Genomic DNA, 21825 nt, shown 5'->3' on the forward strand with positions numbered 1-21825 from the left:
TGGTGCCCAACTATCAAAAGATATAGCGTCTGGGATCTTAAAGGCTTGAAGATAAACAAGTGGCCATCTAGCTCAGAAGCAACAAAGCCCACATTAAAGAAGCATACCAGCCTGTGTGATCACAAGATGTCAAAGGGATCCGTTATCAGGCATCATCAGAACAAAAAAAATCTTACGATAGTGAATGAGGGGGAGAAGTACAGAGTGGAGACTCAAAGCCCATTTGTCGGCCACTGGAGATCCCCTTGCACCTCAGTGCTTCCCATTGTAGGAACATTCAGTGCTCCCCATCCCCTTGCAGAGGGGTCTCGGGGAGGAGACAAACCAATCAGGGTGCAGTGTAGCAACGATTAAAAATACGATTTTCCTCTAGTTCCTAAATGCTTCCTCCCCATCCCCCATCATTATCCGAATTATACCTTACAAGTCTAGCTAGACCAGAGGATGTACACTGGTACACATAGGAACTGGAAACACAGGGAATCCAGGGCGGTTGATCTCTACAAGACCAGTGGTGTGAGTGGCGATACTGGGAGGGTAGACAGAGAGTGGGTTGGAAAGGGAACCGATTACAAGGATCTACATGTCACTTCCTCCCTGGGGGACGGACAACAGAAAAGTGGGTAAGGGGAGATGTTGGACAGGGCAAGATATGACAAAATAATAATTTATAAATTATCAAGGGCTCATAAGGGAGTGGGGAGGAAGGGGAAAAAATGAGGACCTGATGGCAGGGGCTTAAGTGGAGAGCAAACGTTTTGAGAATGATGAGGGCAATGAATGTACAAATGTGCTTTACATAATTGATGTATGTATGGATTGTGATAAGAGTTGTATGAGCCCCTAATAAAATGATTTTTTTAAAGCAGCTCAAGAGCAGAGGCAGTGGCATGCTCACGGGCACCGGGGCGGAGTGGAGAGTCCCCTCTGTCCCTTGGTCACAGGTCAGTGTCTCCCACCTGGATGTGTCTTGCATGGCTATGTCATCTGGTCATGGAGGGAAGGTAGTGACCTCCATTGGCCGTGATATTGGATACCGGGGAACCCCATGGCCTGCTATGCTGGATCCCCAGGGTGCAGGGCTCTCAATGTCTCTGCAGACCCAGGATCCCATTTAATTAGAAGCTTGTTTAATCCAGTAAGTGATGGGAGATGAAGGCATGCAGAGGCATTTTATTGTTAAGCCCTGTAATTGGAGCTATTGAATGTGGTAGAATTTTGAAACTACAGTGTTCAAATTAAGCGGGTGGAGGGATCCTATAAGACTAACCCCTCTGTGAGGGAGCCAGCATCACCCCCGGCACAGGGGGCCTTGCAGCAGCAGGCAGACGGGCCCATGATGGGGAGCACTGAGGCACAACCGGCTTGGGGTCAGGCTACCTCTGGGTTCTGAGACACAGAGAGGCAAGTCTGTGTGGGACCCTGCTGTGTGGCCCTGAAACCTCTCTGGGCCCGCCTGAGCTGCTAAGCGGGGGCCCAGCTACCACCAGTAGTCAGGGCCTACCCTGAAGGTGGAGGCTCAGCAGGTGCCAGCAAGGACAAAGACAGGGACATCTCTTGGCACCACTCTCACGTCACTCTCGTGCCCCTGAGATGGCCTCAGGGTCCCGGGGGCGGGGGGGCTTGGGGTTTCTGCACATGGAATGGACAGGCGAGGTGGATGGCCCCTGCTCTGCAGAAGGGAAGTAAAGTCAGATAAGATGGACGTAGAGTCCACGCCCGAGTGTCTAGCGGCAGCAGGGTCACCTTGACCAGAGAAGGGGTGGCATGTGGTGTCAGAGAAGCAAGCCTCTGTGCCACCACCTCTAAAGTCACGGAGAGTGACTTCCCATCATCTCCATGTGCCCCAGTGAAAGCACACCACACAGGGCGCTTGCGGTGAGCCGAGAGGCTAAGTTTTCTGTTCCCTCTGGAGCCAGACAGGCAGTGGGCAAGCCTTTGCCACCGTCACTGGCTGGGTGACCTGGGCCACCCCGGGAGCTGTGGGCAGGGCTGTGCCAGTGGACATAGGTGAGGTCACCTGTGTGGCCTCCGGCAGCAGTGTGGCAACAGCTAACTGGGTGAGGGGAGTGTGAGGGAAGGGAGCTTTGAGCTGCTGATTAATCGTGCCTCATTAAAAAGTAATTACTGCACAGCAATTAGCACTGCCTCCTGGCGCCCACCCAGGCTCCTATTTAAGTCAGCCGGCAGGTCTCTCGGGCCGCTGCTGGATAAGATTCTCACAGGAAGAGTGGCCAGTCTGGGCAGGTGGAGCAGGCTCTAGCTCAGGCCCTGCTCGCTGGTGGGTTGAGATGTGGTTTTCCCAGAGGAAGAGATTGGCATCCGATGTTAGCAAAGTAGAAGCCATGAAAAAGAATCAATTCTGTGGGAAGGCCACAAGACATCCTTTGCAGCGAAGCCCCGTGCAGACTAGCAGGATGGAGACCATCGGAGACAGTGGCTCACACAGCCGGCCACCAATGGAGCCTGGACAATGACCCAGGCAGCAGGAGGCTCCAGGACCACCCTGCAAAGCGGCACTCCCAGCGCGGAGGGCAGGAGTTCCCATGGTTCCATGCCCGTGGCGGCACGTGGTTCTGCCCATGCTGTGGCTGTTAGCTAGTGGAGCCGGTGTCGTTGCTGAAATTAGCGACCCCATGACCAGGATGTTGAGCTTTGCTGTAAGAATGCTCGATCATGTTACGCAGTTCTACCCAAGACAGCCTTTCTCCATCCTTCCCTTCTGCCCCGGGACCTCATGGAGATGGCCCGCATCTTCTCTGCAGCCAGGGCAGCAAGCGGGTCCGAGTGTGGCCTGGAGTCTAGGACCCCACTCCTCCTACTGGGAGCACGTTTCCACAGAAGGGGATTCACTAGGGTTGCACCCTCACGTGTGATTTTGCCTTAGCCTTTAGGCTAAGCTTAGGGATCACCTATACTCTTGATACATTTATTCGTGAAAATAATGGAGACCAACCCCTTCCTGTCCTTTGATGGATGGACACTAAGGAGGGTCACTGAGTTCCCCTAAACATCAAACACCATTTAGATGTTTTAATCAAACAAATTTCCTCCGACGGTTCAAAGGTCAATTATGAATTTAATCTGTCCTTTTCTTTCTGAGACTTCAACACCTAGCAGGGTAGCCAGTGACACCAAGAGCCCAGGAGAAGTCTTCCCCCACAACCTTGGAGTCACACAGAGGAGCCACCAAAGAGCGCCCTTCCTAGGGCTGCATAAGTCCAGCTTCCAGAAGCAAGGACTGCCCCATCCAGAGGGATAAACTCTGGGCCCCCAGACTGGTAGGGAGCAGCTTACATTCTTTTGTAGTGCACATGGAACCTACTCCACAGTAGATCACATTTTAGGCCCTAAAGCAAGCATCAATAAATTCAAAAACATCAAGATACTGCAAATCTTTTTTTTAGATCATAATGCTCTCTATAAACCCTCAAAGGTCAAATACATGGAAATTGAGCAACATTCTACTCAAAAGCCACTAGATAATTTGTGTTAGTCAAGGTAGGAACAAATTCATAGAGACTCATATGTGTATAAGAAAGAGCTTTATATACAAGAGCAATTGAATATTGAGGAAACATCCCAGCCCAGTCCAGATCAAGTCCATAAGTCCGATATTAATTCATATGTCTGATACCAATCTATAAATTCCTCTTCAGACTCACAAAACACATGCAATGATGCCAAATGCAGGAAGATCACAGGCCAGTGGGCAGAAAGTCTTGTGGATCCAGTGGTGGTGTAAGCATCTCAGTGCTGGCGTGGGTCTCCCCATGGTTCCTCCAGTTCCAGGGCTCTAGTGTGGCTTCATGTGTCTTGTCATCAGGAAGATGAGGCAGAGAGTGTGTCTGGCCTCCAGTGAGCTATTATGCCACCAAATGAGGTTATCGAGCTGCGACCTGATTGACAGACTAGAATCCAGTTGATGGGAGATGATGTAATGTCCACATAATTGAAGAACTAGCACAATCCAAAGACGTCTGGAGAATTAAATGCAATATAGCAAAGTTTCTGGGATCTGGCAAAGCAGTACTCAGAGGGACACTTATAGCCATAAATGCACTGATCCAAAAGGAAGAAAGAGTTAAAATAAACACCTTAACACATTACAACAATTGGCACAAGGCTAGCAAGAGACACCCTCAGACACTAGAAGAAAAGAAATAATAATGATTAGAGCAGAACTGAGTAAGTCAGGGGGAAGATCAAGACAAGAAGTTGGTTCTTCAAAAAGATGAGCAAAATTGATAAATCACTGGCAAACCTAACAAAGGAAGGGAAGAAAAAGCAAATGTTACAAATAAGAAATTAAATAGGTGACATTACATGAGAACCGACAGATTTTTTAAGTCACATAGTATTATGGAAAAGTGTATTTCAACAAATTTGAAAATCTGCAAGAAATGGATCAATGTCTAGATATGCATTACCTACCAAAATTAACATAAGCTAATCTAGAAAATCACAACACAAGAAATAGACCTGATCATAAAAAACAGCCAACATCAAAACCTCTGGGACCAGATGGCTTTACCAGGGAATTCTACCAAACATTTAGAGAAGAGTTAACACAAACCTTATGTGAACAATTTCACAATATACAAGTAGAGAGTATACTTCCAAACTAATTTTCTGAAGCAAATGCAACCCTGATATCTAAGCCAAGCAAAGACATCACCAGAAATGAAAATTATTGACCAATAGCACTAGTGAATATAGATGCCAAAATTTTCAACAAAATTCCAGCTAACAGAAGTCTGCACAGCACTGGAAAATAATGCATCGTGATTAAGTGTGCTTCCTATCAGGGGTGAAAGGATGGCTTCATATTCGAACAGCAATCAATGTAACCCAGCACAGACACCAAACCAAGGACAAAAGCCATGTGCTTATGCCAATCGATGCAGAAAAGACATCTGATCAAATCCTTCATCCATTCTTGGTTTTTAAATGCTCAATAAAATAGGAATAAAAGATAAATTCTTCAACCTAAGAAAGGTCATATATGCAAAACCATCAAAAGCCAGCTTCTCACTGGATGGAGAGAAATTTAAAGCATCCCACTGCAAATGGGAACCAAACAGGGCTGCCCTTTATCACCACTCTGATTTAATGTAGTCCTGGAAGCCTTGGCCAGAGTGATAACATACAAAAAATGTAGTAAAGGCAGCCATGTTGGCACATTAGAAACAAAACTCTCTTTAGTTGCAGATGGTATAATCCTATATAGAGAAAACTCTAAGCATTTGATTTAGTGATTGCTGGAACTAACTGAAAATGTTGGCAATATAGCAGACTATTACATCAATATGCAGAAGTCAGTTCTTATATATTAAAGAAGATGACACTGAAAAGGAAATTAGAAGAGCAATGCCATTTACTGTAACTATCCAAAAGATAAAATATCTAAAATAAATATACCCAGAGAAACAAATTTATGCAAAGGAAACCATAAAAACACTTCTACAAGAAACTTGCACAAATGGAAGCATGTACCATGCTCCTGGATAGAAAGTCTAAATATGGTGAAGATGTCAATAACACCAAAAATACTTTATGAACCCAATGCAATTCCAATTCAAAGCCCAGCACAGTTCTTCAAAGAAATGGAAAAGCTAGTCAACAACTTTATATTGGAAAGGAAAGAAATCCAGGATAAACAAAACATTATTAAAATAACAAAATAGGAGATTTTAAGACCTACTATATAGCCCCAGTAATCAAAACATCTTGATGTTGGTACAACAATGGGCATGAAGGTCAATGGATGAGGAATCGGAAATACAACTAAATACCTGAAGACAAACAATGTTAAAGTTTTTTTAAGAGAGAGATGAGTCACAGCCTTAAAAATGCCCCAGACTATCAAGCCAGACATAAAAGGAGGAAAAGCAAAACTAGACCGGACCTGGAATCTTCGGTGACATTCAAGTTTATTTCAGACAGACAAAAGGAGTGCGATGGAGCTGCTTTGGGACATGGTATGAGGAGGGGCTAGTCCCTAGAGAAGGACACGATGGTTAGTGAAGTCGAGGCTAATGAATAGAAGACCCTCACAGAGACAGACGGACAGGATGGCTCTTGCAGAGATTGTGAGATGGGTGCAGGATGGGGTGGTATTTAGTTCTGTGGCATCTGGGGTCGCTGTGACTCAGAGCAGATGCACCTGCACCCAATACCTCCACAAATAACAGCCCCCTGTACAACTGTGGACACCACTTGCCAATTCTCGAAGCTCTGCCTCCTGAGCCGGTCCCTCCCTCTGTGTGGAGCTGAGCAGGGGCTCTCCCAGCCTGCCCCACTTCAGGAAAACTGAGTATGGGGGCTCTGAGCTGTCTCCTCGCCAGCACAGGTACATCTGGTCCCCTCCAGAGCCCCTGCACCCAAGACGGGTGGCTTCATTTCAGATCCCAGCATGTCTGGGTATAAGCCCAGTTCCCACCTCATCACAGAGGGCCTCAGATGACTGCTGGCAGCCACCCGCCATGGCCACCGAGGACCCAGCTTCTTTGAGCCATTTCAAGGACTCAACGCCCCAGCATCTAGCAAGTGTCAGCATGGATCTTGGGTGAAGGAGCCAGAGCAAGTGCGACTTGGTCACCCAAGCAGAAGGCCGGTGGGCATCACAGAGGCCGCCTGGCACATTTGTGAGGTCCAGAATGGAATGTTCCACATCTGTCTAGCGAGATACAGCAATGTCACCACTGACACCAGCTCCCAGCGGCAGCCCTATAGGGCAGAATAGAACTGCCTGTTGCAGTTTCCAATGCTGCAGATATTTGCAGACACGGAAAGCCTCATCTTTCTCCTGTAAAGCCACTGGTGGGTTCAAACTGCTGACCCTGTGGTTAGCAGCACAACACGTAACCTATGACCTCATCGTTGTTGTTGCTGATGTAGTTGTTATTGTTGTTAGGTGCCATCGAGTCTGTTTCTACTCATTGCAACCCTTAGTTCACCACAATGAAACACTGCCCGGTCCTGCACCGTCCCCACAATGGCTCTCATGGCTGACGCATCGCTGCAGCCACAGTGTCCGCCCATCTCGTCGAGGGGCTTCCTCTCTTCCTCCGTCCCTCTACTTAATCAAGCACGATGTCCTTCTCCAGGGACTGGTCTCCCCTGACAACATGTCCAAGTGCATGAGATGAAGTCTCACCAGCCTTGCCCTTAAGGAGCATTCTGACTGCACTCTTCCAAGACAGATCTGTTTGTTCTTTTGGTAACTGTCAATGTTCTTCACTAACACCATCAATTGATTAATTAAATGCATCGATTTTCTTCGGTCTTCTTTATTCAGTGTTCACCTCTCACATGCAGATGAGGCAGTTTAAAATACCAGGTGCACCTTAGTCCTCAAAGTACCCTCCTTGCTTCTCAACACATTAAAGGGGTCTTGGCGGCAGATGTGCCCCTTGGCTGGCGCTTCCGTGAGTATAAGCCATGCCCTCGTCCTCGGTCTGTTCTTCACCCGTGCTCAGGTTCCGCGTGGGCACAGTGAAGAGGCTGGGACTCCCGTTCTTCTCGAGACTACCTTCCGTCGGTTACGACCCACACAGTTGCATGTTTTGCACAGCCATGAAACTACGCGACTGTATGGTTCAACATCACGAAAGGCCGTAACGCCTCGCCGTAACTATTCAATCTGTATTCGAGCAGACCAGGGAAAGAAGCTGGATTCTGTGCAGAAGAATGAGGCATCAGGATGGGAGGAAGGCTCGGTCACAATCTGTGATGTGCAGAAGGTGAAGGAGACTGAAGTACTTACTGATGGAGAACAAAGACGACAGTCTTCATCATGGATTGCAACTCAACATAAGAAAAAAATTAACCTCTCAGCTGAAACATTAGGCAGCAGCAATGGCACACACGGTCAGGTTGTCAAGGATGCCAACCCTCGGGTTCACAGCCAGCACCCAGGGAAGCAGCAGTCAAGAAATCAAGGGGCAAGTTGCACTGGGCGCATGAAATGACTTGGAAGTGCTGAGAAGTGGGCTGTGGTATTTTCAATCATCTGTGTCTGAGAGAGCTGGGAAAGGAACACGGGAGACAAAGCGCAATCAGTGCATTTATGTGCCAGTGCTGGTGACGGACGTTAAATCTATACCAAGGCCTGTCAGAAGAACCAGCCAATTACCTTAGAAGAAATGCCGCCAGAACACCCTTAGATGCGAGGGTGGTGGGCCTGGCTTAATTTGTGTGTGTTGTCAGAGGGGTGGTGCCTGGAAAAAGGCCCGGTGCCCGGTCCAGGGAGGGTCAGCACAGAGAGGAAGACCCTCCACCAGATGGACTCACAACACCTGGGGCAGGCCCACTGCCTCCTCAGGGACCCACCAGGTCTCTGGTCCATGGGGCAGCCGTTTCATGAGGAAACAGGCCAGAGGCCTCTGGTCCTTACAGTAGCTGGTTCATGAGGAAGCAGGCCAGTTCAGAACAGGCCCTCCTGCCGGCCTCCCCCACGTCGGACCTCATCCTCAGGTGCCTGATTCTGAAAACACCGAGGCTCAGTGCCCGTCCCCCTACCACACTCCCAGACAAGCAGGCTCCCTGAGCCCACAGAGGAGGGCTTCAAGGTGCAGAGGGCTGGGTGGCGCAGCCTGGCCAGTGATCCAGCTGTTATTAGGGTGACCAGTGTGCCCAGAGGAGCCCACAGGACACAGCAAAGCCCAGGGACATTTGTCGGAGGAAGAGAGGCCTGAGGGCAAACTATGGGAGAGACAAGACCCGTGACTCCTTGGGGTCAGACCCTGGCCAGGCATGCAGGCTACGCCCTCCTGCGCCATGGTAGGTGATGTCATGGGAGCCTCAGGAGGGGGTGGGTGATAGGTAGGTTTATTGTGCCAACATGGCCAATAAGAACATGTTGGGATTAATAAGGTCGCAGTTTGATTGGAGGACACAGAGATAAATGGCTCTGAGAGCCCTGTGTGTGTGTGTCTCTCTCTCTTGCTCTCTTGTGATTGGATCAGTGCGTGACTGTCTTGGCTAGTTCTCTGCCTCAACTTGCAAGCTACACTGCCTGTGGGATCGTGTTGCTAGAGCTTGAGGTTCCTTGAACTTGAGACCTGCTCACCACGCTGCTGGTGTGGACACTGCTTGAGCTTGGGAGTGTTGGATCCTGTCATCTGGCTGTCTGTTGGTGATCCCAGTTTGCTGCATTGCTCTACGGAACACTCAGCTGTCTGCTCCTTGACCTTGGACCCAGCAGCCCTTGTGAGCTGAAGAACTTCCAGTGTATTAACTGTTTCACGGAAGTGAGTGGAACTGAAACTTCTGTACCACTGTGGGGACCGATTAGCTGTTATATTCCTTTGTGCTGTGTGTGTGTGTTTTATATATAAATATATATAATCATAAGTGTCCTGGTTTTGTTTCTCTAGAGAACCCTGTCTAACACAGGGGAAGAGACTCCGTGAGACAGGACCCACGTCGCCAGGGCCCCCAGGCCGGAGGAAGGATAGTGTGGATGAATGGTGGATGCCGTGGCCGGAGGGGAGCCAAAGGGCAGATGGCCTGAACAAGGGTGGATGGTGTGAACCGAGGACAGGCAGCATAGGCAGGGTAGGTATCGTGGACCGAGGGCGGATGCTGTGAACAGAGGAGGGTGGATGGTGTGGACGGAAGGTGGAAGGCGTGGGCAGAGGGAAGACAGCATAGACGGGGTACATGGTGTAGACAGAGGATGGGTGTTGTGGGCACAGGCCAGGCAGCATGGACGGAGGGTGGAAGGCGTGGGCACAGGCCAGGCAGCACAGACGGGTAGGTGCTGTGGCCAGCGCCAGTTGTGGTAACAAGGACGGTATGGAGGTGTCGTCCGGTGTTCACATGAGGTCTTGGTCCTCTCGGGTCCCCTTGCACATCTCAGATGGTGATGGACACACCCCTGTGCCCCTTCCCATTTCCAGGCCTCCTCCACCTCTCGAGACCTGAAGGAGCACATGTGCTGCTACGGACCCCGGCCTTTCCCGTACCCGGAACAGAGTGGCTTGAGTCCTGGTCCTGGTGAGACGCCCCAGCCCTGCTCCTTTGGACCCGCTCTGTGGGAGGTTGTGATCGAGTGTCTGAGGGGAAGACAGGCTGTGGGGGAGAGGCAGGGGCGGGGTCACGGCTTTGTGGGTGGTCCTCTACAGAGTCACATCCTGCGAGCTCCTTCAGGATACCTTTAAGGGAGGCTGGTGAAGTCTCTTTCTTGATTCTGAACAAAAACAAACCCACCCCCATCAGAAAGTGCCACGAAAAAAAACACCCATTGACAGCACACTGGAAATCCCACAGCAAACGGATTCCAAGCCCACACAGAGGTCTCATTTTTGAAAATTGTCTTAAGAAAATAATGTCTAAGCGGTGTCTGTATGAAATGCAAACTGAGAGTGGTGCTGGGTGAGGCCTCTCTCCGGAGGACACCATCCAGTCTCAGCCACAGCAAGAGGCCAGCAAGTCCAGCCACTGTCACACCCTCCCTGGGTCCTGCCCCAGGCTGTCGGTGCCCCACATCCCCAGTGCCCCAGGCCCCCAGTGCCCCACACCCCCAGTGCCTCAGGCCCCCAGTACCCCAGGCTGCCCTAGAAAGTCAGCTGACACCAGAAACGAGGCAGGGATCTGAGATGGGGGAGGCAGAGAGCACCATGCACATAGATACTTATATGCACACACATACTTATATACACTACCCTTGGAGTGCTGGGTGAGGTGTCACCCATGGGTGGTTCATCCTGGGAGCTGTTTATTCACATGGGGTTCAGAGCGAGCAGCTCAGAATGGGGCCACAGGGCATCGCGCCCCAGGCTCTTCCTGTGCTCTTGGCTGGGAGAGAGAACCTCTGAGGTTGATCTGATTTCCCACAGCATGGCTTCATTCAAAGTGGTTTCTTTTTCTCGTTTTGAGGGAAAGTCACAGCCCCCCGCCACAGTGGCAGCTTCGGTGGTGTCTGGGAATGAGTCCTACCACGTGGCTCCAGCTCGGAGTCTAGGTGGAAGTTCCTTGTGACGGTTAAACAGCTGACGGCAGCCAGGCTCCCGGTGAGAAACTCTATCTGAACAAATGAAGGACATCTTCCAGATCTAGATGAGATGGGGCCTTCAGGATGAACTGTTTGCTGGTTTGAGGGGTGTGGGGGTGCACGGCACACAGGGCTCCTAAGATGTCCCTGGCTGAGGCTAAACCCTCCTGAGGCTGAGGACGGTGACCTGATAGGCCTCTGGGTAGCCTGCTTGCTCTCTGGACCACTAGGAGAGGTCCCACCCTCCCCGTAGGTAGTCCACACCTGGCCAAGTGGGCAGCCCCACAGCATGGCACCACCGCTCTGTCTGAGCCAGGCCTAGGTCCCTGCAGGGAGGGTCCCGGCAGGCGTGGTGGGCTCCCCGTCCAGCAGCCTGTTCCACCAGGACTGGGGCGCACATGTTCATAGAAACTAGCCCTGCAGGATGACTTGAGCCACTGTCTGCAGATCCAAAGACTCAGTTGTCACTTGGGTGACCTTGGGCTCCAACGCTAAAAATATCTGAGCCAAAACCTGACAAATTATTGCGCTGGAGCAGCCCATTAGCAGAGTCAGCCGGAGTCCCTCAGTACCGCTGCCTCTCCCACAGAGAGGCCACCTCCCCCACGTCACGGAGCTTCACTGGGAACATGTAACCGAGCCGCCCCTGCTCAGAGGCCAGCTCCGAGTCAAGGCTGGGGGTCAGCAGACAGTATGGACTTCAGGCACCAGGCCAAGACGCCTGTCCTTCCCTGTCTGGCCCCTGTGAGGCACCTCCTGTATGGCTGACCTGGAGAGCATGTGGCCTGCAGGAGAAGGGTGTGAAGGGCCACACAAGTCTGATGGACCCCACGGTGTGGGGGGAGGTCAGATGCTCACAGGCATCGTCCTCAGTTGGCAGACTGTAGTGAGCCCCACTCCCTGCTGTTAAGGACATGGATGCCTGCAGTCATCTATTTGGTTCCTGTAGGTGGGATTTACACCCTACTGATAATGGTTCCTATGGAGATCCAGAGAACAGGTCAAAGTTAAGCTGCCATCCTAAATCTAGGATCCGCCCATCTTGTCACATGTGTACCCCCAGTCCCTCCTCTTCCTATTGCGTGTGTGTCCCTAGACCACGCCCTCTCACTGCTGTGTAATGTAGTGCAACCCCTTCCTGTGACATATGTCTTGACCTGTAATTAGTGGGCTTGCAAGCCCCCAAAGATAGATAAGGCTGGATTAGCAATAGAGCTCTCTCTCGCTGGTCTCTCCCGCCTCTCCTCAGCCCCCTCTCCTACCGCTTCCCTTTCCCTTGTCCTCCTTCCCTTCCCCCTCCACAACCAAGCGGGGCTGAGGGGAGCAAGGCCACCATGAAATGTGTCTGCCTCCATTGTTGCAATATTCTTCTCTCTCTCAAGCTCTCTATGACTTCAATATGTTTATATATCTCAACCGTGCAGTTGTGCTTACTGAACCCGTGGTTATGTAAGATCTCTCTGGGGATAGAGTTACACCTCGGTCCTTGGCTCCGCACAAGAAAGAATTCATGCTGAAGCCTGGCTCCTGATCCAAGTGAGTTTAATGAGTTAGAAGTTCCAGGTTTTACAAGGCACCCATAGGATTCCTCCCGACCATGCAGCCTGGCAGAGACTGCTCGGCGTCAAGCAAAGATCTCTTTCCCAAGTTCTCCTCCAAAGTTCTCTCTCCCTCTGGGATCCTGCCTTTTCAAGGATTCCAGGGGGAGGTGTGGTGGACGACCCCAGATCAACCCCATTGGCTGGATTGAATTCACCTGGCCCAGGTGGGCCGATGCAAGTTTAACGCCCACCCATGCCCACCACAGGAAAACCTAGGCCTCTGTGCATGTGCAGTGCGCCGCCCTTTGTTCTCGTGCTTGGCTCTCTTGGGCATGCGTCAATGGACATCCCATCCCTGCCTATCTGCCTAACAGTTAGTGGTGGGGGACTAGCACCCCCAACTCTTACCACACCACGGCAGTACATGAGCAGAGCCTGGGTGGCCCATACCGTCCAGACTCGTGTCGAGCAATGTCCTTTGTCTCCAAGGCTAGAGTCCATCTCAATGGTCCAGTGTGTGGCCACATGATGGCCACCACTGGGTACCACACCGTCTGGAGAGGCTTCTAGCCGCCATCACCCTGTAGAGCAAGGGTCAGCTGAGCCCTTCGATGCGGCGATGGCATCCTGTGGAGGGTCCCTGTGCTGACCTGAGAGGTCACCCGCACGATGTCCGTCTCCAGAGACAATGTGCCCTGCCGCGTGTCCACGGGAGCAAACCTGAGTCCAGGGCAGAGCTGAGAGCTTGGCTGAACCACCCCCCCCCACCCTGCCCCCCGCCCGGCCTGGGGCACACAGGCCAGGCTTCACATACTGCTGGTGGAGCTGCCAGCATCACAGCCACATGCCAGCCCCACCGGACGGGGCTCTGATGGTCAGGAGAACCACTCACCGGGTACGCCGACCTGGCTATGCCTGGGGCAGGTGGGCCTTCACACTGCCCGCTGGAAGCCCAGGTTCTGGTGGGCAGTGCAGCCAGCATCCCCCTCAGGGTGGGGGTGGGGAGATTCCAAGAGCTACTGCTGTCCCCTCCACCCTGGTCAAGAGGCAGGGAGAAGGTACTGTGGGTTGGACAGGGTCCCCAGTATCTGTTGGTGACAGTGTCTGTGCTTTGCTAGCCAACGAGGTCCCTGGAAGCAGGGCGGGACCTTCAGAAACTGAGTGCAGGGAGACTTGAGGACACAGCCACAGTGGCCGGCTGCCTCCAGGGACACCCTCCCTGGCCTCAGGTCAGAGCACCCAGTCTCTGTGCAGCCGCCACTGTATCCAGCCCGGAGCCCAGGCCCTGGGCTTACCTGTGCGGGTGCCCTTGGGGACCATCAGGGGCTGACCTCTCCCCATTTCTGGGGTGTCGGCGCCCTGCAGAGCATGCTGTGGCTGTGCAGATCTCTTCAGGGGGGCTTGCAGGGGTCTTGCCATGCTGCCCCTCCATTAGACACACTCAGAGGGGTCTGTTTGGACCCCGACAACAGAGAGGCCTCAAGAAGCCCCTCCCAGTGGGGCCGTCCAGGCACGAGGTCTCCCTGGGGGCAATTTCCATCCCCAGCAGGCCCCTGGAGTGTGTCCAGGGCCGCTGCTTGTCACACTTGGACGTGAGTGGGTGGGCAACCCAGCACTCCAGACAAGGCCACCGCGCCAGGCCCAGCGTAGCACCAGGCGAGCCTTGCAGGCAGGCATGGGATAACTGATGAACTGAGGCTAGCTCTGGAAAAGCCACCAAAAGTAGTTAGAAGTTATCTCTTAGGAACACACTGGGGGGCAACCTGATGCGCAATCCCCCAGACTTCCCACCCACCCTCATCAACCCCCACTCACTCCCACCACCCACACCACCCCTGCCCACCCTCACCACCTCCCTATCCCTGCCCATCCTGTACGCCCCCACCATCCCCTGCTGCCCCCCCACACTTCCACTCCCGCCCCGCCCCCACATGCTACAAGGCCCCCCCAGGGCACGTGCAGGCTGGGCGGGGGTCCTTATTTTCCTGGCAGCACAGGGGAGGGCTGGGGGTCCGAGTGTCCAGTGTCGGACTTTCCCAGGGATACTGGTGACTCCCTGGTGGGGATGGGGGATCTGCGTCATCCTGTCCCCCCAGCAGCAGCCTTGCACATGATCACGTCCACTTGCGCACATGGCCGTGCCCGCCCCCAGCACGCGGCTGTGCCCACCAGCTGGCCAGGCTCCCAGCCCCAGCTGAATGTGGGGTGCCCTTGGCAGGCAGGTCTTGGCTGCCGTAGAGCCCGCAGGAAGCTGACCCGAGACCTCTCTTCCCATTAAACACAAAGCCTCCTGTCCCAGGGTGCAGGGGATGTTGGCTGCCTCCTGACCGGCCCTGAGTCACAGGTCGGTCGCCTGGTTAAAAATAAGCTTCGAAAGGCATGGGGCTGAGCCAGCAAGAGCCCGCTGCCTCTCAGGCAACAAAGGATCTGAGCGATGTGAATCCCAGGCAGCCAGGGCCAGCCTTGTGCAGCATTAGAGGGAGGGGGCGGGCGCGCTCTCGCACATTCCTGTGTCCCCCTGCCTCCCCATGTCTGTGTGGCAGCAGAAGCCTTGTGGGCAATGCCCAGCCCACCACCAAAGGGCCTCCTCTGGGGTCGCCTGTGCACCGGCGGCGGGCAGGGAGCCAGGCCTGAGGTGGCTCCCTCAGATGCCAGAATGGCCCACAAAGGCTGCCTGCCACCAAGCTGCTGATTAAAAGCCCTGAGCTGCCTGGGACCTGGCAGGCTGTGCCTGCTCCGGTGCCCCGCCAGCCTCCACTCCTGCGGGCTGAGGGGCAGCCATGGCTTCCTCATCACTCGGACCTGCAGGCTCTGGGCCACCAAGTCAGGTGGGCGGCAGCTGCGTCTGTCCATCCCAGGGGCCTGGGGGCTTCGCTGTGATCTCAAGCTGGTTGGCAAAGGTCAGTCTCAAGTGGACAGCCCCCTCCCCAAGGAGGCACATGCACAGAACCGTCACTCCTTGTCTGGGACCCTCCGGCCACCTGCCCCTCCCATGCCCTCCACCCGACCAGGACCTGAATGAGATGGGAACGGTGAGGTGGTCCAGGACAGAGGCGTATAGCTGAACCCTGAGGGAGTTACAAATGGACCCCGTGCTGACACCGTCAGCCTTGGCCATATGCCAATAATGACAACCACGTAGCAGCTGAGGGCGGGGAGGAGGCGGGCGGCAGGAAGCACACATGCCACGTCCCCAGTCACAGCACATCACCCGAGCGTGGCTCGACATGTGACATGCGCCTTTTCAACACCTCAGTCATCCTCACGCAAGTCTTCCACGTTAGGGTCGTTGGACTTGACCTCGCTGACCATTGAAGTGGCTGGGGAGGGGTGGGAGGCTCCTGATGCTGCGTGGCCCCTCCATCAGTCAGCGCTCCGGCCCTGGATTCTCGGGGGAGGCCAGCATGTCCCTTAGCGTCAGGAGTTTCTAGAACAGTGGTTCTCACCTTTTCCTGATGCCACGACCCTTTAATGAAGCTCATGTGGTGGTGACCCCCAACCATAAAATTCTTTTTTTTTTAATTTTTTTAAATTTTTTTCATAAAATTCTTTTCATTGCTACTTCATCACTGTAATTCTGCTACTGTTATGAATCGGGAGACCCCTATGAAAGGGTCGTTCAACCCCCAAAGGGGTCACGACCCACAGGTTGAGAACCGCTGCTCTAGACCCATCACTGACAACAAAGGGACATGGGTTGAAGTCCTGTCCCATCAGGCTCACAGTAGCTAAAATGATTTCCTCGGTCTTGTTAGGATGCGAGGGCTATGTGATCCCAATTTTCAAAAGGCCCTCCTATGTGTCGTGACCCCCCAGGTGCCTGCCCAGCCGTGAGGCTCTCGATATGCCCGAGCTGCTCCGCAGTGCCCTGTGTGGCTTAGACTTTCCCCAATGCCGGTGCTTCCCGTGCCCCTGCCACAAGCCACCACCAATGGGGAGACTGAACCAACAGACACGTACTGTCGGCCGTCTGGATCAGGAGCTGGACTGGTCCTCTGATGGCTCTGGGGACACCCGGTGACCACCTGTCCCCTGACCCTGCTGTGGCCACAGTCCTTGGCTGGAAGACCACCACTCTGGTCTCTGCGTTGCTGTCACAGAGCCCCGCCCTCTGTATTCCTGTCCCTTCCCCTCCACACGGCCAGACGCCAGGCATGTGGGATACAGACTTCGTTTCACCTGCCAAGACTGGTCCCCAGACAAAGCGTACGAGGCAGGGCTCTAGGGTGTCTTTCACGAAGACTAGAGTCCAGCAAGCAGGTGGTGCCCGGCTGCCGCCGCCAATCACACTGAAGCCACCTGTGAGAGTCCTGGGGAGAGGGGAGCAAGGGTTAGAACAAAACTCAAAGTCACAAGACACCTGGAGCTGTGGGACAGAGACTGGTGAGACACTTCCCGTGTGGACCCATTCGGCCTGCCCCGTGTTAGAGGGGTCAGTCGTCTCAGAGGGGAGGGCAGCACTGGGGAGAGGGGGGAGTGGGGGATGGAGCCAGGCAGACAGAGGGAGTGGGGCAAGACAGTGCTCTGGAAAACAGCCGCTGGCCGTACAGACCACTGTCCCACCCACCACCACAACATTTTCAATTAGTGTCATTTGCCACAAAGACCGTCAGTGAAAGAAGAAGCTGTGGAATGAGGCCATCACCTGGAAGCAGAACTGGTGTCCTACGCTGCCTACCCGAGCAGAGGCATCCCCAGGCTGGCCGGAGTTTCCTTCCCAGAGAAGGGTGGCTGGGGCCGTATACACGCCCTGACCTCACAGCCCATGACCGTGGCCATCCAAGGCGTCATCTTCTGGCTGCAGAAAGCAGGTGGCAGTGACACCCACCCTTCCTCTCTCTGGGGCTGCGTTCCACCACTCCGTGAGAGGCTGCTGTTTAGAAAAGGGTGGGGGAACCAGGTGCAGCTGCCAGACTTCTGAGGACAGATAGGCAGACAGACAGACAGCCGGCCAAGGCCAGGAGCACTGAGGGGAGCACAGCTCAGCCCACAAGGTGTCCCAGGGCTGTCCCAGGGTCATCTTTGCATGCTGATGGGGCTCACACGCCCCACTGGAGGGCTTTGAGGGGCAGGTGGCGTTCTCACAGTCTCTGCTCTGGCTGAGAGGTAAGATCCTCACTCCCTACATCGGCCTGGCTCCACCGGGGCTCCTCAGTGGCCCCACCACCCCCTGGTCTGTGGCCAGGTCCAGCCTGTTTCCTCCCTCCGAAGTATCAGAGCAGAGCACGCCCCACATAGAGACAGCCCAGCCCAGACCTGTGGGCGTGGGTCAGAGCTCCAGCCGCTGGGGGAGTGGGCGTTCAGGGACACTTGAGACACTTTAAAGTACACACTCGGTGACCAGGGACCGTCACCCCACCTGAGTAAGCTTTCGGTACAAGCGTTTCAAATAAAAGCTAACGGTCTATGGCCACACCACCCTGAACGTGCCAATCTCGTCAAATAAAAGCTAACGATTTTTTAATTGATTTTGTCTCGAGCAAATGAAGTTTCAGGGCAAACGTCCCCTGTCTGCCAACATCTGACATTTTAAATGGTGCTCCGAGCAACGCGATGCTGGACCCCTGGGGCATGGCAGCTAGGAGTCTGGCAGCGAAGCAAAAGGCGGCCTGAACCCGCCAGAGTGCAGAGAGAGAGCGGCCTGGAGACCTCTCCCTGAAGGGCCGCAGCTGAGGGAGGAAGCCAGTGGGGCCCAAGTGCATGCTGACAGCACCAACAAGAAGATGATGTCACATGGGAAATCCTCGCCTGTACAACCGGCTCCAAAACAGAGAGAATGAGGAGAAAGCTTGCAGCCTCGAGAACTAAACAAACAAACACCCTACCCTACAGGACAGGGCCAGCCAGCCCCCTTCTACCAGCAGTAGACAGCCTCACCTTCCTCCCTTGGGTGGCTGGTGGGTTTGAACTGCTGGCCTCTGTTCAGCAGCCCCACACGGCAGCCACTTTGCTCCTCTTCGAACTGAGAGGGGCATTTTCCTTTCCCAATAAAAAGACCCACGACCTTGGGTCTAAAGTGAGCTCCACGGAAGAGTGACCAAGTGACCAGTTCATTCATGCCTCCACCGGTGGGGCAGACACTGGGAGATGTGAGTGGTCTGACACGAGTCCCCTGAGACAGCCCCCGGTTCTCACGGCACAGCGGGAGTGTAGCTCACGGGCTCCGGGAGACAGAGGCGCCGGGAGGTTGTAGAACAGTGCTTCCTGGACTTGTTTCACCCTGATGGGCACAGCTCTGTCTGCTTAGGGGTGGTCTCAGGGTGAATGGTCTTAAGGGTGGGTGGTCTCAGGGTGGGTGGTCTCAGGGTGGGTGGTCTCAGGGTGAATGGTCTCAAGGGTGGGTGGTCTCAGGGTGAGTGGTCTCAGGGTGGGTGGTCTCAAGGGTGGGTGGTCTCAGGGTGAGTGGTCTCAGGGTGGGTGGTCTCTGGGTGAGGTGGCCTGAGGGGTGGGGTGCCCTTCATGGGGGAGGCTTGATAAGTCCTTAGAGTCAAAACTCAGTGGACTTAGGACAAAACCAAATCAACTTCAAATAAGATGTCAGTTGAGGAGAGAGGGGTCAGGTGAGGGTGGGGTGACTGGGAGGGAGGGAGTGCTCCCTGAGGACTGGGGGCCTGGTCCTGGTTTGAAGCCTCATTAAAGCAGCGTTCAGGCCCCTCATGCCCTGAGGACCATGAGGAATTCCAAGCACGCAGCTTGGTTTGGAATAATGAATCAGCCCATCCTCGTGTGATTAATATTTTTAAATGAGCTATTTGCATATTGTGATTAATCAGGAGAGCTCTCAGGAGCCCTGAGGGTTGGTGCCCAAGGTTGGGGGCTGGAGGCGGCATCCTTCCACCCTGTCCCTCAGTGCCAGGTCTTGGATACAGAAAGCTGTGTGGGCATCCATGCCGCCTAGGCAGCCGCAGGACTGGAGACTCGGAGGTCCTGGATGCCAGACCCTCCTCCTCAGGGGCTTCCAGAAAACAAGGGAGGGGGCATGTGGCCCTGGTCACCTTCAGTACCCCTGGGCATCTGTGGGAGCATGGGAATTTTCTGTCAGGGCTGAGGGCCTATGTCCAAAGAGCACTGCTGACGGCCCCAGCTCTGGAAGAAAGCTGGCTCCATGGGAAGTCACCTGCCCCTGAGCAGGGGACTCTGGGCTCCAGAGTCTCAAACCGCTCTGCCCAGCTATCTTTCTGGGGGCAGGGGACTTAGTGACCAGACTGGAGCAGCCTGGGACCCTCTATCCACCTGCCAATGGACAAGCATCAATCTCCACGTCCCCAGGAACTGGAGTCGACCTTAGGGTAATCTTGGGGTAGAGCCAGGCTGCCCTGCTGGGGTGTTAAGTAGGGATCCTAGTTCTCCAGTGGCCAAGGATATTGGCAGGTGGAGGTGAGACAGGTGGGGGTGAGACAGGTGGAGGTGAGACAGGTGGGGCTAAGACGGGGAGGTGAGACGGGGGAGGTGAGATGGGGGAGTTGAGACAGGTGGAGGTGAGACAGGTGGAGGTGAGACAGGTGGAAGTGAGACAGGTGGGGCTGAGACGGGGAGGTGACACAGGTGGGGGTGAGACGGGGGAGGTGAGACAGGTGGAGGTGAGACAGGTGGAGGTGAGACAGGTGGAGGTGAGACAGGTGGGGCTGAGACGGGGAGGTGAGACAGGTGGGGGTGAAACAAGTGGGGCTGAGACGGGGAGGTGACACAGGTGGGGGTGGGCAGGTGGGAGTGAATCCTCCAAGAGCTGCCTCCGTCTTTGCTAGAGGACACATCGGTTCAGAGTGGGACGTGGAGCAGGCCCTGCCTCAGGAACAGGACATGCGAGGCAGGCGGAAGTCCACAGGCTCCTGCCAGTTTACAGCAGGGGCCAGACGGCAGCATCTCGCTCCAGAGGAGTGGTTGGTGGCGTCGCACTACCAGCCTTTGTTTTACAGCTGAGTGCTTAACTGCCGTGCCACCGAAAGTGAGAACATCTGTAACTGACTGACATCAAGTTGATTTCGATTCAGGTGACCCAACAGAGCTGCCCCTTTGGGTTTCTTAAGTTTTAAATCTTTACAGGAGCTGGCAGCCTTAGCTTTCTGTTGAGGAGCACAGGGTGGGTTTGAATCACTGACCTTATGGTTAATAGGCAATCCATACCCACTATGCCACCAGTAGAAGGTGCTAAATAATTGACAAGCCCAGAAATAATAATACAGGACAGGAAATAAAGCCAGTATCGAGGGGAGCCTTCAGGTGTGCTGAGCTCACTGAGACCTTGCTATCTCCACAGTAACCTGGCCCAATTCAAAGCAGCCCCTTTGCTGTTGGGTTGGTTTCGACTCACGTGGCCCTGTGGGACAGAGCAGAACCACACCCCCATCCCACTCCCACAGGGTTCCTGGCTGTCCTCCTCCAACTCCTACAGGGCGGCGAGGGTTCAAACAGCCAAGCTCTCCATCCATGGTCAAGCACTCTGAACGGCATAGGTGTGACCTCACCTGCAAGGCGCCTAGGCGAGACGGGACCACAGAGGGGACGCATCAGTGGGTGGCAGGTGCTGGGCATGAAGTGGGGAGCACAGGCCAACAAGCACTGTGTGGGGCACTGTGGCGGCAAGTGCCAGGCCTGCCCTGCCAAAGCCAGGCTGTGTACGTCTCGCGATCAACGCTGCTGCAAAGCATGGGCCCCTCCGTCACCACAACTGGAGCTCAGCAACACGTGCTGCTACAGTGAGCAGGGAGGGAGGGGACAAGGAGCTTAAATTCGCTCCAACAGGAACCGGCTCTTATGAGCAAATAATGTTTAACAAGAACCACCCACCCAGGAGAGGCCCCCATGGGCGGGGTGGAGGTGGGGGTGGGGGTCCTGATGGGTGCTGGTGGGATGAGGGACGTTTACACAGCCGAGGGCATCTTCATAGCAGCTCCCAGGCAGGGTGTGTAACCACCAGTCCTGAAGCTCTGGGCAGATGCCCAGCAGGGCCTGGGGCATTCATGTGGACCTCTGAGAGCAGGGCTCTGAGAAATGGAGGTTTCAGGAAACACAGGGACGTCAGCGCCCCTAACAGCGCCACCGCCAGGACAGGGAGCAGCTGGACACGCCCTCACATCTGTCCAGAGAAGGTGAGCTCAAGGCAGCCCCACACTGCCCGAAAGGGACGGAGCTCCGGTATCTGGATGGGCATGGGCAGACCTTGGGAACATGGCCCCCAACAGCGTCCTGATGCCCGGAACACAGAGCAGCATGGGAGCCAGGGTTACTGCCAGAGGAGGGGGAGGCACCGACTGTGGGGGAGGAAAGTGTATGGTTAAATCCAAA

Source organism: Tenrec ecaudatus, chromosome 16 (genome assembly GCF_050624435.1).
Source record: "Tenrec ecaudatus isolate mTenEca1 chromosome 16, mTenEca1.hap1, whole genome shotgun sequence".
In the NCBI taxonomy this organism is placed as follows: domain Eukaryota; kingdom Metazoa; phylum Chordata; class Mammalia; order Afrosoricida; family Tenrecidae; genus Tenrec; species Tenrec ecaudatus.